This window comes from Fukomys damarensis, unplaced genomic scaffold (assembly GCF_012274545.1).
Source record: "Fukomys damarensis isolate Sample0158 unplaced genomic scaffold, DMR_v1.0_HiC HiC_scaffold_73766, whole genome shotgun sequence".
Taxonomy (NCBI): domain Eukaryota; kingdom Metazoa; phylum Chordata; class Mammalia; order Rodentia; family Bathyergidae; genus Fukomys; species Fukomys damarensis.
The window spans coordinates 54,149-65,285 of record NW_022974678.1 but is presented as its reverse complement, the minus strand read 5'-3'; positions in this window follow the sequence as shown (position 1 = coordinate 65,285).

Sequence of the window (11,137 nt, the reverse complement as noted above, 5' to 3'; positions counted from 1 at the left end):
GACTGTAATCCCAGCACTCAGGAGGCTGAGGCAGGAGGATCTCTGTGAGTTCAGGACCAGCCTGGGCTACATACTGAGTTCCAGGTCAGTCTCAACTACATAGTGAGACCCTGTCTGAAAAAAACAAAAAATTAAAAAAAAACAACTGTAAAAGCAAACACCCTACAGTAGAAAAATAAAACGTTCTTACACAACTATAAGGATCCTTAAGATCTCCTTTTGAGATTTTTAAACACAAACTTCAAAGTTTTAATCATTGCTACCAACAGTGCAATTGTTGAACCATTCTACATAATTTTGGGGAAAAATCATTTCATAATTAAAGAATAACTATAGCTGTCGAACACCCAGTGTCACACAGGACACACAACTCCGTTTTGCCTCCTGTCCCAGTTGAGGCCTCAATGGTCTCAGGATACTGTGATGCTCAAGGGCAAATGTATATCAGTTGAAGACATCCTGGTTCTTTGAGAACTCAGTAGTAATAAAAAAAGAGAAAACTTAAAACTTAAACCTGGGGAAACTGGGGGAGGATAACTTCCTTTTTTTTTTTTTGAGACAGGGTCTCACTATGTAGTGGAGACTGACCTGGAACTCATTATGTAGCCCAAGCTGGTCTCGAACTCACAGCGATCCTCCTGCCTCAGCTTCCTGAGTCCTGGGATACAGGCGTGTGCCACCATGCCCTTCGGATAACTTCTTTATTAGCCTGCTGTGTCATCCCACCTGCTATTGTAAGAATGCTGTCCTTATCACCTTCATTAACCTGAAATCCTCAGCGACATAGGATTATGGAAGCCCTCTAAGTCACTCAGTACTCCCTCGGGTTACTGCTTGTCTCCAATAAATAGTAACCAGTTTGGGGCGTCTGTGTCTTTGCCCACTCTGAGACACTGACCTCCAGCCCCCATGTGCTTTTAAATTATGCAACTCCCTATTGTCTTTCCTTCTTTAGCCCTTGCTATCCCCCTTTCCCAGTAGTGGAGGACTGATCGCCCTCTGATATGAATATACTTGGTGATCCTTTTTTTTTGTACCGGGGATTGAACTCGGGACCTTGAGCTTGTGAGGCAGACCTTGGTGATCCTTTTTATGGAGGTAAAATGAACACACAATAAAATCTTCTCATCTTTACAGTTTAATGAGCTATGGAGGGCATATTTTCTTAATTACAAAGTGCTCTTGACTCTTTCCAGGATCAATTTTCTACCTAATCCCAGACTCTAGGTCACTTCCAGTCTGCTTTTTCTCACTATAGATTTAATGCAATTGTATATGTTGTAGCATTTAGTGCAAATGAAATCATCCAGTAAATAAAGTCTTCCAGGTCCACATCTTTTGTTCTGCATGTGTAAATTAATCATATTATTATATATATCAACAGTTCATCGCTTTTTAATAATGACTTGGATAACGCTATAGGTTATATCACAGAGTAATTACCGCTCCTTTGTAGATTGACATTTGAGTTATTTTCAGACTTTGTCTATTATGACTAAAACTGCGATAACTATTCTCGAGTTAGTCTTTATGTGAAGGAACATACGTGTTCCTGTCTCCGGTAGCTCCTTAGTAGTGCTGTTGCTGGGTCATATTCTCCATTGAATCACCATAGTGAGAAATCAGATGAGCACGTATGTGTAGGATCCAAGCCCGGCTGACCTGTGTTATGGTGTAGGTGGAGAAGGTCCTGCCAAAGTCTCATGAACTCAGAGGCAGGGCCTTAGATGACGATTATGGGGGCGCTGTCCTCATTAATGGAGTCATCCACTGATGTGTTTAACAACTGAGTGGCTGTTGGGAGGTGGGGCCTGGTAGGAAGAGGTGGGGCCATAGAAGGCATAACGTGGAGCAGTACATCTTGCTCCCTGCCTCCCTCATGGTCTCCATTACAGGAGCAGCTTCCCTCTACCCAGGACCTTTCACCATGCTGTCTCTGCATTGTAGCCATCTGACCATGGACTGAAAACATGAGCCAAACTAAACCTCTCCTCATTAAATTGTAGGTGTCAGGTATTTCCTCCAAATGGATGAAAAAGTGACTAAGACAAGCTTATTCCAGTTTTCTGTGTACTTCCCTCTATTACATGTGTGGCAGACACTGTCTGGGTCCACTCCATCCACCGAGATCCATGTGTATTTCTTTTTCTTTGTTTTTGCAGTTTTCATAATTTTATTGCATTTTTAAATCCTTTTTTTTCTTGTTTTTTTTTTTTTTTTTTGGTACCAGGGATCTAATTCGGCTCTTTGCGCTTGCAAGGCAGGCGGTGGAACCACTGAGCTAAAATCCCCGGCCCCCTGTGTATTTCTATCTAGTAACAGCCTCAACATCACTTGTTAGAAGACTGCTCTTGGGCTGCCAGAGTTTGCTTCGCCTGTGTGTCCAGAAAGCCATAGGTTCTTGGCAGTGTGTACACCCTCTGGAAGTAGCCCTTGAATGATGCATGCTGGGATAAATACCCCGGCTCTCTCACTCTCAATGTGAAACAACTCAAAGTTGACTGCACAATCTTCATCAGTGAACCTAAGACAAACTCACTCCCCAAATGGCAGTGCTTGTTCTCAGTGTTGCACTGTGGCTTATTTCCTTTCCTCTCTGGTCCCTTCCTAGTTTCCTTTCCTCCCCTTTGCCTAACTTCCACAGTCACGTGACTCCTTACTACAGTGTCTGGTAACCAAAGCAGGGTAGTGCTAATGTAGTGCACTCCCTCTTCTTTGGAATGGAACACTCTCTAAAGAGATTCAAGTCCAAGGATAGGTCCTATATGATAGTGTGCTACCTAGAAGCTACCACAACACCTTGGAACAAGTCCTGGAAAAATCAACGCTTTCTCTCACATTGCTATAATACTCACAAAGCCACTAGACATACAACTAAATATTTGTGAGGTATAAAATAGTAAATACTTCTACAGTAAACTGACATTTTTGTCATGACATGTTGAGTGACTAAGAAAAAGTCGATGCTACTTAGCAATCTAGGATTTAAATACATCCTACTGTATAAACAATACAAATAATAAAATACTAATGTCAAAACTATAACGAGTTTATCATTAGAGGAAGGGAGAAAGTTTTTGGCATACAAAAATACATTAGTTTCATATGATGCCAAAATTTCATGTGTAAATGTTTCTTGATTATCTACTTTCACCTAAACTGAAAAATAATTTGCAATTCACTATACTTGTGAAAAATGTAGGGCATATTTAACTAAGTATCCTTTCAAGGTGTTGATAGAAATTCCAATTTGTCTGAAAATATGAGCATGTAAGGGCAGAAAGGTCATGAGATCCTCTGGCCCTTCTGTAAGCTTTGTTTGTATTGCTCATGTCAGAAGTGAGGCCACAGACATAGAGATGAGAGTCTTCAATCAAAAACAAAAAGAAAGACCACAGATTATGTGCAGTCAGTATAGATGAGCAAAGATTCTAAGCACGAGAAGTGGATGAAAAGTCTTACATAAAATTGACTAGTACTGTGTGTTTTCAAAAGAGAAATACAATAGCAAAATTTGAGAATAATATGTACACTTAAAAATTTGCATAAGCGTATATTTAGTGAGGAAATACTGAAATACCTCAAGTTAGTGACCAAATGCAAAACTACTGTTGGGCCCCGAGTGAGAGATGTCACTTCAAAGCAGGTATTGGCAAATCCTGCCTAGCCTTACGTTTACAGGTTCCCTGCACTGAAAAAAAAAAATTTTTTTTGTCTGTTTATAAGTGGCTGGAAAAAATTAAAAATATTTGAGGATTTGTGAACATTTTATAAAATTCCAATTTAGTGTTTACATTAGGTTTTTGGAACAGAGGCATTGTCCTTGCTTTCCCACTGGAAGAGCATAGCTGAGTTGCAGTGACAGACATATACATGACCTGCAGAACTGGAACTGTTTACGTTTTGGCCCTTTACAGAAAAAATTTTCCCGTGCTGCTATGTAGGAAGAGTAAGGAAGTGGTACATTTCCCTAGTCTCACAGTATAAATTAAGAATATGCAGTAGTAAGGAATCACCCATTTTCAAATAAGTCTCCAGGCACCACTGGAAATCCTCCAGATCTGATGACAATAATTCATCTTGCACAGGATGAAGTGCAATCACAAGGGAATAGTTGTAGAATGAAGGAAGACTGTTGAAATTCTATTGATAACTCACTACACATTTTTAAAATAAGAAAGGTACCAACAGACCAATGTCTGCAGAGTCTTACGCAATTTTATGTAAGTAAAGGTATTTGGAATCTTAGTATTACAGAAGGATTCAATGGTAAATTCTTCAAATGTACTAATTGGGCCTTTGTAAAGAACTACCAGGCCACTTTTCAGAAGGGGAAAAGGACTGGGATGTTTCTTTGGCTTCCTCTTTTGCTTTACCTGGCAGCCAATCCAGCATTACAGTCCAAATACAGACTGTCCAAACTAACAGTGTTATGCGGCAGCTCTCTCACAACGCTGTTTCTACTCTTTCTGTAGCTAGTTTTTAATCAAACCTTTTTTAAGTATAATTTTGAACTACTTAGCTGTATGTGTGTATGCATGTATGTGTATGTGTGACTTTTGAAGGATCTGTAAATTATAAATAATTATAAATATAAGCGATATTGGAGAATTTTGTTCATTTTAATGTTGGTACTATCTAATCCTGTAATAATTTCATTGTCATTAATTGACTGATTATTTTTACAGCAACTTAGAACACACTCAAGATTTTTCCCATGTCTATAATCTAATAAGAGAAAAATGTTGTAAGACCACAGTGGGTTTCTTTCGAAGGAAGCCTATGAAATTGACCTCAAGAAATTTGAAAATTCTGTTAGTTCCAGGGAATGTGATGTATGCATTGCTAGAATGGAGATAAACCTTCAGTTTTCAGAAATAATGAAGAGATATATCTTTCTATGGAGCACAAAAGTAGTTCCCAATTCTCTAATATGAGAAAATGTTAAATTGTCTAGGCTTTTTTTGATTAAAATTATTAAACCTCTTGGTGCCAGAAGTACAAAATGAGACAAACTAGATCAACCAGAAAGAGATCTATAAAATTGAAAATGGGGAATAGGGAAAAATAAAAACCAAGATAAATCATGTAAAGGTACAAGATCCCAATGATGAATGTAACTGTCATATACCTAAAATGTACCAATAAACTTAATAAAGATTTAAAAAAGAGTAAGATATTCAAATAAGGTTCTTTTCCTTAATACCCCAGAGTCTTAAATTATCAATGAATTAGATCACAAATGTTTCACTAATGTAGCAATGAGAAATGCAGAGTCAGAATTTCTGATGCTATGTGTATTTCTTTTTTTTTTTTTTTTTTTTTTTTTTTTTTTTTTTTTTTTTGGTACGGGGGTTAAACTCGAGTCCTTACACTTGCCAGGCACATGGCAGTACCATTAAGCTAAATCCCTAGTAATTTGCAAGTCTTTAATGTCATGAAAGATTAATGGATAAAATGGGGAGCTAACAAAAACATCACATTTGCCTCATAAAATGAGGAAGTGAAATAAGAAAGCATTCTCTGTCCAACAACACCATGGTTGAGAATGCTGTGCCCTTAGTGGTGCTTTTTAAAGCAATGTAGATTTCATTATATCTTTAAAACTGTCCCACAGCAAGTAAATTATTAGTTAATGGGTGTGTGTGTGTGTGTGTTTTGGTGCTGGGAATCGAACTTGAGACCTTGTGTTTGTGAGGCAAGCGGCAGTACCACTGGGCTAAATCCCCAGGATTAGTTAATTATTAAAAAGGATATCTACAATTAGAAAACTAAACTTCCTCAAACCATTTCTATAATCTGTATCTATATAATACATATATATTGAAATTTAAAATCATCCAGGCTACCACATAAAAGTATTTATTCAATGGATTCTCACATTTCATGAAAGATTCATTATGAATATCTCAGATTTAATTCAAAAAGCTCAGATTTCACAGAGCAAATGATGAATTAAATATTTCTTGAAATACAAAAAACTTGAAATGGTGATGTCATCAGCACCAATAAATCTTGAAATGTTTTTCTTTCCCTGTCTTTTTTTTTCCCCCAGTACCAGGGATCGATCTCGGGACCTTGCACTTGCAAGGCAGGTGCTAAATTCCCTTTCCCCATCTTATTGTACAGTTATGGAAAATCATATTCCAAAGACAGAGGCCAACCTTAATGAAAGGTACAGGAGCAGGAATCTGTAGACAAGAAAATAGAACAGGGGCCTCATTAGGTCTTCTAGCTAATCCTGACTAGAAAGAGTTTAAAACAAACTTTACTAGAGCAATTCTTCTGGGAAGGCGGTCAAGGATTGGGTAGAGAAAGAGGGAAAAGAAGAAAACAGAGAAAGGCACCAAATAGCTTGAAGAGTTGCACCGAGAGACCAGAGAAGGAAAGAGCTGACAGCACACAGAGATAGACAAGTGTGTAGAAAATAAGCTTCCCCACCTCCATTAGAATGCAGCGGGAGCAAGTGGCTGCATAACTTTAAGGAAAGCTCTTATTCCATGTATAAAAGTACCTACTCATACCTATGCACTAACACATACACATACGTGTGGGTGTGCATTTACTCTAGAGTCACTGTATTATTCACTCTAGGATCATTACAGAGTACAATAGACATCCACACACCCTCTCTAACTCTAAACTAACCATGAGTAAGGTACCCCCTTGCCAAACCAGTACCCACCCCAAAGGCCCTGAAAAGTAGGTCAAGGAAAAGTAAACAAATGAAGCTGTGTGTAGACCGCTGGAAAAGATGACGTTTGGCAGAGATGCCCAGAAACCAATTCGGTCATGGCAACTTGCAAGGCGCGGGTGTGCGTGGATCTTAACCCCATAGAAAAGCAGCTGAGAACAAAGGCTCCTCCATCTTTCTGGAGTCCCTTACTCTGATTCTTTCTTATCAGGGTAGTTATCTATCTTCTTTTTCCTTCTTTATAAATAAAGTGTTTTACTTTCATTCTGAGAAATATTTAATGAATTTTATAAATATGTGTTGGTAAAGTAGAGATAACCATAAGCATTTATGAACAACCACAAACAAATGCACAGCTAATGTCAGGCTTCCTCTTCACTTTGTGATGAAATTTAAGGCTTAAGGAGGCATAAGCAGTATTCTTTTCCCACCTACAATTTTTGTACAGTTTTTTTTTTGATCCACACTCAGGATGACATTCTTACAGGAAATAAATTTCATACATTCAAAATCAAAATGACAGTAATTAGCCACTAAAACTCTGGAAAGAGGAAAGAAAATTTAATTTTTTTTAATTTTCAATTTTTATTTTGGGGACCAAGGATCAAACTCAGGATCTTGAGCTTGTAAGGCATATGTAGTGCCACTTAGCTAAATACCCAGCCCTAAAAGTTATATAAGTAAGTAGTAAAATACAAGTTTTACAAATGATTTTCCAGAATTTAATTAAATTATCTTGGCCTTGATATACCCAAAGACCTCAACCCTCCTCACTTACTGCATACACCAATAAGCCTGGGAGTCCAAATGGAATTGCTGAAAAGAAATACATGCAGTAAAGATACCTAATAAATGTTTTCCATTATCAGTATTTTTAGGTATAAAATACGGTTCTATTCATCATTAGGTCTTGACCTTTACATGATGCATCTTGGTTCTTATTTTTTCCCATTTCCCAGCCCTCCCCTCACCCCCTCCACTCTTCCCCATTTACAGACTTTGAGTCCATGTTTTTCCATTTCTCATATTTTTCCTTTTCCCTTCTTTGCCCCACCCCTTCCATTTTCTCTACTCCTTTAGACACTCTCTTTCTATTTCAATATCAATTACATATTTTGATGCCTATTTACACTTTTAGTTTCTCACACCAGAGAAACTATTCAGTATTTACACATGTGTCCTATTTATTTCACTTAAAAGTATGACCTCAATGTGCATCCACTTAGCTATAAATATCTCTAGTCTCTCATTCTTTATGGCTGAGTAGTACTCCATTTTATTAAACAGACACACACACACACACACACACACATATACATTCTTTATCCATTCTCCAGTTGATGGGCAAGTGAGCTGTTTCCAAGTTTTAGCTATTATAAACTATGCCACTATAAATATGGATATGTATATACCCCTGTGGTATGATTCTTGTAATTCTTTTGGGAAGAAAAAAATCAGACCCCCAATATAAATACCCAATTAAAAATGGGCATCTGAAATGAAGAGACATTTCTCAGACAAAGAAGTAAAAGCAGCAAATAATCATCTGATAAAATGTTCAACAGGACCAGGGATTTAGCTTAGTGGTTCCGCTGCCTGCCTCACAAACACAAGGACCCAAGTTCAATCCCCGGCAACAACAACAAAAAAAGTTCAACATCACTGGGCATTTGAGAGAAGAAGATGAAAACAGCACTGAGATTCCACCTCACCACAGAAAGAATGGCTACTATCATGAAATCAACCAATAATGAATGCTGGCAGGGTTGTGGGAAGAAGGGAGCCCTTCTTCATTATTGCTGGGAGTGCAGACTGGTGCAACCACTGTGAAAATCAGTATGAAGATACCTCAAACAACTAGGATTAGAAGTCCCATTTGACCCACCTAATAAAATTTCCAGACCACAAAAATCAGGAAAAAATAAATAAGGCTGATAGTAAGATAATTGGTATCAGAGTTTCACTTTGAAGTTAGAGAAATGATCCATAAAATGACTATAGTGTTATTTTTTATTGTACATTTGATAATGAGGGGAATGTAATCATTTTCCTAACATCTGTCACCAAAATTACTGCTGGGTGAGCCCTTATTTGGGATAAATGTGTATGATTTTAAAAAATCATGGAAAAAATATCTATGGAAGGACAGTAATAATTCTGTCACTTTTCATGAACATGGATGTATTTTCATTTTTATTTGAAAAGTTGGTGAGGACAAAGAAGGACAAGAGAGGAAATAGAAAAATAGAATCTAGAAGCACTATTTTAGCACTATTTTGAAGAGTCATTGCTGTGATGAATCACTGCTAGGGTTCTAGAAACATTTTCCTCAACTTTACCTTGCTACAAAAGATCTAGAAGAAGAAGTTGAGTTAAAATTGACCATGTTGGAAGGAACAGGCACCAGGAAGCATGAGAACACAAGTCCATTCCAGAATTTGTCAAATTTGTGGGCTTGTATTATGTTTTGGATCTTAAATGTCCCCAAAAAATAGTATGTTGAAGGCTTCGCTCCTAATCAATGGAATTATTAGAAAGTGTCTGAAACTTCTTGAAGTAAAGCCTATTTGCAGGGATTAGGTCAGTGAGGGTGTGCCCTTAATGTCTATCTTCAGATCCCTGCCCCTTCACTCTCTTTTTGCTTCTTGACTGTCCTGAGGTATGGAACTTTCCCTTCTTATATAGCTATAAGCAGGGCGATTTAACTAGTTTTGAATTGACATTTGAGGAAACTGAAAGTTTTATTTAAATGTAGAAGTAAGGTCTGAATGGAAGACTGAAGAAGCACGGACTGGATAATCCTGTGAGAAGTGCCAGGAGGGCCAACAGGTATGGGGGTGTGTCTTTCTCTCTCTCTCTCTCTCTCTCTCTTTCTTTCCTTCTCTTCTTTTTTTTGTCTTTGTTTTGTTTTGTTTTGTTTTGGTTATTTGAGACAGGGTCTCTATGTAGTTGAGACTGACCTGGAACTCACTATAAAAACCCAGTCTGGTCTCAGACTCCCAGCGATCCTCCTGCCTCAGTCTCCCCAGTGCTGGGATTACAGGCGTGCACCACCACACCTGGCTTGGGGGTGTGTCTTTCTTCTCAGGAAACATAGCTTGGACAAGACTGCAGTCATTCTCTTCTCTCTACTGGAAGCAGTATGATAATGACCTTTACAACCAAGCCAGAAGAGAAAAATGTATCTCCATTCTTTCTCTTGTCAATGAGCAACAAACTTAGCAAGTTTTCCCTCTGCAGCCTCTGTAGCATATCAACTAGGGACATGGCCACTTATAAGGAATGTTATATAAGACGTTTTAAATTCATAACATTCTTAAACCTGAAATTTTCTTTTCTAAGATAATTTATGAAACAATCTGAGAGACTTCCACAGCCCTTTCTTGAACTTATAATCTTGCTTTAATGCACAATTTTGAAGTGTGAACCAGTGATGTCCTAGAATAAATGTGAGGGTCCTTTTGTGGAACTGAAAGCATAGTAGGGCGTATTAGATACAAGGTCTCGAAATAGAACCAAGGGGAATATGAAAGGGCCATGTTGAATAGAACAGAGTTAAAACTACCCATGCTTGTAACTCACTTACTACAGGTGCACACCTCTGCACTTAGATACAATGTTTATTTTTTGTTATCAGGGATGGAACTCAGGACCTTGTGCTTATGAGGCAGGTGGCAGAATCACTGAGCTAAATAAATCCCTGGCCCTAGATACAATGAATGTTTAATTTTTTTTCAAAAATTATTACAGTCAAGGACACATTGCCATTAATCCCCCTTGCTTTAAGCACACTTAAGCAATCTTTCTTGCCACCTTTTTAAGCAATTCTGGAAACCTTTTTTCATGTCTTTAGTTGCACAGTTGTGTTTGCCTTAATATTCTGACTTTTTTTTTGTGGTACCAGAAATCGAACTCAGGACCTTGCACTTGTGAGGCAGGCAGCAGAACCCCTGAGCCAAATCCCCAGCCGCTTGATATTCTGAATTGATTCAAAATGTTCACCTTTCATGGTTATTTTGACTTTAGGGAAGAGCGAGAATTTGCAAGGCCACACTGTAATGTTTTTGGAAGCCTGCCTTTCTACTGGATGGCAACAGCAGCATTCATTTTATTTTTATCATACCTCGTAAAGACGCTCACAGAAGAGGACTTCCAGAACTTCTTCAGAAAGTGGCAAGGACAGTGAGATGTGTGTTTAAAGTAAGTTGGGTATTTTGAAGAGGGTTAATGGCAATGTGCCTTTTACTGTAATAACTTTAACTTAAACATTCACTCTCTCTATTTCTAGTACAACTGATACGTTTTCAGGTGTTTTGTGTATCTGTATACCTGGAAGTGGAATTTCTGGGTCTTATGGTAACTCTTAAATTTGACTTTTTCAAGAATTGCCAGGGGCCAGGGATTTAGCTCAGTGGCACCGCAGCTGCTTCACAAGCACAAGGT